Source organism: Schistocerca cancellata, chromosome 4, assembly GCF_023864275.1.
Source record: "Schistocerca cancellata isolate TAMUIC-IGC-003103 chromosome 4, iqSchCanc2.1, whole genome shotgun sequence".
NCBI lineage: Eukaryota > Metazoa > Arthropoda > Insecta > Orthoptera > Acrididae > Schistocerca > Schistocerca cancellata.
In genome coordinates this window covers 295,626,034-295,632,225 of record NC_064629.1, presented here as the reverse complement: position 1 = coordinate 295,632,225, position 6,192 = coordinate 295,626,034, and the positions used below count along the sequence as shown (strand labels likewise).

General features: G+C 39.4%; 1 non-coding gene across 1 annotated transcript; it reads left to right on the top strand.

Annotated features, from left to right (window-relative positions):
- The first annotated feature begins 421 nt into the window (after positions 1–421).
- Trnal-caa (transfer RNA leucine (anticodon CAA)) lies at positions 422–496 on the top strand. Its single transcript has one exon. It is a non-coding gene; the product is annotated as a tRNA-Leu (tRNA).
- The last annotated feature ends 5,696 nt before the right edge of the window (positions 497–6,192 follow it).

The window sequence follows — 6,192 nt, the reverse complement described above, 5'->3', positions numbered from 1 at the left end:
CTAAGCTACCCAAGCATGACTCACGCCCCGTCCTCACAGCTTTACTTCTGCAAGTACCTCGTCTCCTACCTTCCAAACTTTACAGAAGCTGTCCTGTGAACCTTGCAGAACTAGCACTCCTGAAAGAAAGGATATTGCGGAGACATGGCTTAGCCACAGCCTGGGGGATGTTTCCAGAATGAGATTTTCACTCTGCAGCGGAGTGTGTGCTGATATGAAACTTCCTGGCAGATTAAAACTGTGTGCCGGACTGAGACTCGAACTTGGGACCTTTGCCTTTTGTGGGCAATTGCTCTACCAACTGAGCTACCCAAGCAAGGTAGCAAGTTCTGCAAGGTTTGCAGGAGAGCTTCTGTAAAGCTTGGAAGGTAGGTGACAAGGTACTGGCAGAAGTAAAGCTGTGAGGACGGGGCATGAGTCGTGCTTGGGTAGCTCAGTTGGTAGAGCAATTGCCCACAAAAGGCAAAGGTCCCGAGTTCGAGTCTCGGTCCGGCACACAGTTTTAATCTGCCAGGAAGTTTCATATCAGCGCACACTCTGCTGCAGAGTGAAAATCTCATAATGGTTAACTACTGCTTCCATGAGCTGCAGTTTTTGTGGGTGTGACATCTTAATGTTATTCGAAACCATCTGGAATGGGCCAATGGTTGGGCTCTGGCATAATTGGCAGAACATGTTGATGACAGAATGGCTTCATGAAGGCTGGTCACAGGGTACTGACACCCAGAACGGTGTCATGGAAATCTTCCTGCTCCTAACAGTTACTTATCATGCATGGACAGCAGCCAGCTGTGGCTGACGTCCATGATTTGTGGACTGATTTATGTTCTCATGGTCTGACGGCACAGGAGCTGATCATGCATTTCAGTCACCAGCACCTGCTGCTTGACTGTGGTCGTGTTGCAGTTCTGGGCTCCAATGTCTGCTCCAAGTTCTCCTACAGTTTTATCCCTTACAGTTTTGTGTCATCCCACATTACTTGTCAGAGACTAGCAAGAGTAGGAAGTTATTGACCCATGTGTATGTTACTGTTAATGCTGTTATAGCTTTACCTCACAGCTGTTAGTCATCTTGTGTTGCCTCTCATGTGACAGTTGTTGCCATTATTCAACAGGTCACTGCTCATCCACACGTGGTACATGTCTCTTATGACTGTCTGTGTTCTGATGAGGTATTCCTGTGCCTGTTAATAGCTGCATATCTGTTTCCATTACAACATGTGTGGGACCAGTTCAGTTGTCAACTTTGTCCCAGTGCCTGTGTCCAGGATACTAAGGATCAGTTACAAGAGTTGTGGGCCAGCTTGTCTTAGGAGAGTGAATACAATGGCTTTATGACAACCTCCCCCCCCTCCCCCCTAATCAGTGTGTATGCATCTAAGCCATAGATTGTACAATGTCTAAACAGATAACTGGGCTGATACTTCCAAGTCCTCTAGTCCTCTGTCGATTTGACTCAGTATTGTAATCTATGAAATAATGTCACGTATCCTCCCATCCCATGAAGTTTTATTTCATTCTCTCCTTTCCTTCTGGATGTTCTTTTTTTTTAAATTAGGCAGTGTATATCACAGTTGACAATAATATTACTCAGATTATTAAGTCCTGTTGTTATAAGTTGGACACTTTTCTTCTGAAAAACTCATTTTAATAAATGGCAGGAATTGCTTATGCTCACTTAATATCATACTAGAAAGTCTTGGGTGAACTACAAAAACTGAATACAGTAAAGGCAACAATTTGCCCTTTAGATGATGCTACTGTTGTGCACTCAAAGAACTGGAAAGTTTTGACTCAAAATGTCATCTCAGTGTTCTTGAGAAATGACATCTGGTATATCTGAGAACAAGACATTCCATTTCATATTACAAACTAACTTGTGGCTGCAACACTCGAGGCAAGAATTATGACAGTTTATCATAAAAAGTTATCTAATTCTGAATATGTGTTCATTTCCCATATTTCCGGCTGACTCTAACTTCAGGAATTCATGCAATGGCTTTCGCTTATTTACTCCACACACAAATGCAGAAATGATCAATGAATTCTTATTGATGGATCTCATTATGAAGGCTGTTAGCTTATTTTCATCATGGCTAAATTCACAGCAAGCAAAAAATTGATGTGATAACCAAATGTAGCACTCTGCAAGACTTTGCAAGGATTATGGATTTTTTATTCTCATTTTCCAATTAATAAGTAAATAAATTTTTTTTGTTGATAACAATAAAAATCATTTTCTGCTGAACTATGATGTAAGGAATAAGAATACAAGAAATAAAAATAATTTTCATGTTGACTTTGGCTCCCAACTTAACATTCAGACTGGAGTTATGTACCTGGTCTGAAGGTATTCAGCAAACTGCCAAACACAAAGCAATATATTGGAAACCTGAGCTAAATTTCAAAAATTAGGAACATACTTCAGTGCCACCTTCTACAGATTACTTGAATATTTATATTTGAGAAGTGAAAGGTTCTGGCAGCTACCTGGACACTAGCAGTGTTTGTTGTAAACCAGTAAGACAAAAAGGTAATGTTCTTTAATCAGGACTCAGCAAATACAGATGTACACAGCTATTTTATTTGAGATACGTCAGTGTAATAAAATCAATATTAAGCTACAAACAGCAGCTACTTAGTGCAACTGAGGAGGCAGCAGCTTTGTTTCAAAATAGTAACTTTACGTCTAATTTACATGACTTTATTTAATTGGCATAAAATGAATCGTATTAAGCAGTATAGTGATAGTTTATTGTTAACAGATTATACAGATTAAGTTTTCACAATATCCTTTTCTTTATTTAATGTGTGATTTGACTCCTTTGACATCCCTGGAGGTTTTCCTTTCTGATGGGATCTATGGAACATGAATAATGGGGTTATGAGACACAATTCATGCCTATTACACATACTTTATATATTTTAATACAGATCATATGTTACTGCTGCAAACTGATTCGTAAGTCAAGCAATATCATATAATACATCAGAAATACCACTTAAAATTCTTCAAAGCCATATAAAGGTTCTTGTGTCAATAAATATTTTAACTTTCTATTGAAATTATTCAAGTAATTTTTCTCATTTTATTGTTTGTTGAAAATAGATATATTTTATCCTTTTGTTATTACCATGTACATCACTAGACTTAGGTACTTCATTGTATTATGTAACAAAATATATAATTTAGAAGGGTGTAAATATTACCGTATATACTCGAATAATCCGCACATGTTTCTTCCCGAATGTTAGAACGAGAAACTGGGGTGCACGGATTATTCGAAACATTGTTGCTACTGCTCCGCCTCCAACAATACATCCCATTATACTATTGCATTGTTGCGGCCTCAGTCTGTGACGCATCAGTAGCATGTTAGGAGTGAAGTATTAACATCTGCAAACTTGTTAATTATGGCTACACATTCTCGTTATCGCTCATACACTTCTAAAGAAAAAGTGAAAATTATTGAAGAAGCCGAGAATATTGGAAACCGTGCAGCAGGAAGAACGTACGATGTGAGTGAGAGTTGTATTCGCAATTGGTGAAAAAATAAAACGCAGCTTCAAGAAATTAATAGTAATCACTGGGCATTTCGCAGCCAAAAAGCGAAGCATCCAGACCTTTAGAAAAGGCTCTGCGATTATGTAGATGAGAAGCAACAATACGGATATGCGGTGATGAGTGAAATGTGCCAACTTAAAGCATTGTCTTTAGCCAAGGAACTAGGCATTACCAGTTTCAAAGCTAGCCGGGGCTGGCTATCAAGATTTTTCAACTGAAATGGTTTAGGATTCCGGAGGAAAACTACTATCGCTCAGTGGCTTCCAGGCGAATATGAGGAAAAAATAGTAAATTTTTATCGTTATGTGATAAATCTGTGCCATAAACAGTCCTATACATTATTGCAAATTGAAAATGCAGATCAAACGCCAGTCGATTTTGAGATGCCGCTTGACAACACAGTGAACAGGAAAGGAGAATCCAGCATCATGATACGAACTGGTGGCAGTGAGAAACAAAGATGCACAGTGATGTTGTGTGTAACTGGTTATGGACAAAAGCTACCACCTTACATGATATTTAAAGGGAAAACTATTCCAAAAATATCAGTAAAAGGCATACCGGTATTAGTGAGAGCAAATCCAAAAGGTTGGATGGACAATGAACTTATAATTGACTGAGTGGTACATTTTGGCAACGTCATCCTGGTGTGTTACTGAATTTACACAACATGTTGGTTCTGGACAGCTTCCGTGGACATACAACTAAGAAAGTGCGAGACAAATTACAAAAAGGGAAAACTGATTTGGTCATTATCCCTGGAGGCCTAACATCCATCCTACAACCACTAGATGTGTGTATAAGTCGGCCATTCAAAGCTGCTCTTAAACAGCGATGAAAACCATAAGTTCACACCTAGTGGAAAAATCAAACAGCCGGATTTGTCCCAGATTTGTGAATGGGTGAAAAGTGCATGGGACTCCATTCCACAACCACTGGTGGAGAAATGCTTCAAAAAATAGGGAATCACAAATTCACTGCATGGAACAGAGGACGACGCTCCATGGGATGATGGTGAAGACGACAGTGATTCTCCCACTAGTGATGATGATGAAAGTGACGAATAGAGTGGTAAGAGAGGAAACAAACCAGTATTGACTAAAATATTTTATTGCACTTACCGTATTAACAAATTCTTAAACAAGATAATTCACATTTCTTTTTTTGCTATTGTAGGTACACGTAGAGTCCCGGCTGGCCGCGCTAATGTTCCCCGATTGCCCACCTGGTTAATGGGCTTGCCGGCCAGCTGCACACTGCTGGCCGCCCACCCGCCGGCTGGCCAGCTGCATGCCGCTGAATCGGTTGCATTTTATGTATCAACCTGTACAGCAGTGTTGCTTCAAACCAGTAGTTATTATACATACTTTTGAACACATCATAATGTTGGAACAGTTTTTTAAAAATAAAACAAATTAAAGTAAAAAATAATTTTTTTTCCTCTTCCTCAAAATTGGGTTGTGCGGATTATTCATGGGGGTGGATTATTCGAGTATATATGGTACTTTGTTAAGTAGTTTTCCAACACTATCATTCCATGGCACGCTTCTCTATGGTTAACTCCATGTGTAAGTCTTATTGGCCTATTCTGTAGCAGAGGTGTACTGTGTACGTTGTTTCACTGCCCATAACTCAGTTCTGTAAGTAAGAAAATGATTGACTGTTCCATAATATATAAATGTTTGGCTATGGACTATCTATAAAAGCTAGCTAGAGAAATAGAAGTTACTACTGAATTTCCGAATAAAAAATTATTGTTGTTTATTCACTGAAGATCTTCATCCAGATAATAATTTTTGTTGTCACAACACAAATAACATTCTTTTTGGTAGTGTGAGAACTGCCTGTTTTAAATTTCAGTAAATGAGATAGTGGGTATAGATAAATTGGACAAATTCTTACATACCAAAACTGAGATGCACCTAAATTTTGAAGGCAATAAACTTTTATATGACAAACAAAATTATAGCAGAAAATGATGACTTAAAAAGAATTCTCAATCACAAAGCTGCTGAGGCAGCACTTGTACCCATCAGAAGAAGTGCCAGGAACAGCAAGCCCACACAGAATGACCAAAATTTTTAGTACCCAAGGAAGAAAGCAACACAACAAATACAACAGATTTTTAAAATAGCAACTGAAAAATAATGCATGAAAATGGCCAGTAACAAATGAGGAGAATTAGAAGTGTTAATAGCTGCTGCTGTAACCAACATTTTCGTAGTGACAGAAAACAGTTGAATGGAGGCCAACAGCCTTGCCTCACTGGTAACATCAGTTCCCGTCACATCACCGAAGTTAAGCATTGTCGGGCTTTGCTGACACTTGGGCGGGTGACCGTCCGGTCTACTGAGCACCACTGGCAAGTGGGGTGCATTCAGCCCTTGTGAGGCAAATTGAGGAGCTATTTGATTGAGAAGTAGCGGTTCTGGTCTCGTAAACTGATAATGGCCAGGAGAGTAGTCTGCTGACGCCATGCCCCTCTAAATCTGCATCCAGTGATGCATGTAGGCTGAGGATGATACGGTGGTCAGTCAGTAACACTGGGCCTCCTGAGGCCTGTTTGAATGGAGTAGTAATAGTGGTAGGGTTGAAAGGAAAGTAAATGAAAGATTTTCCATTGAATGG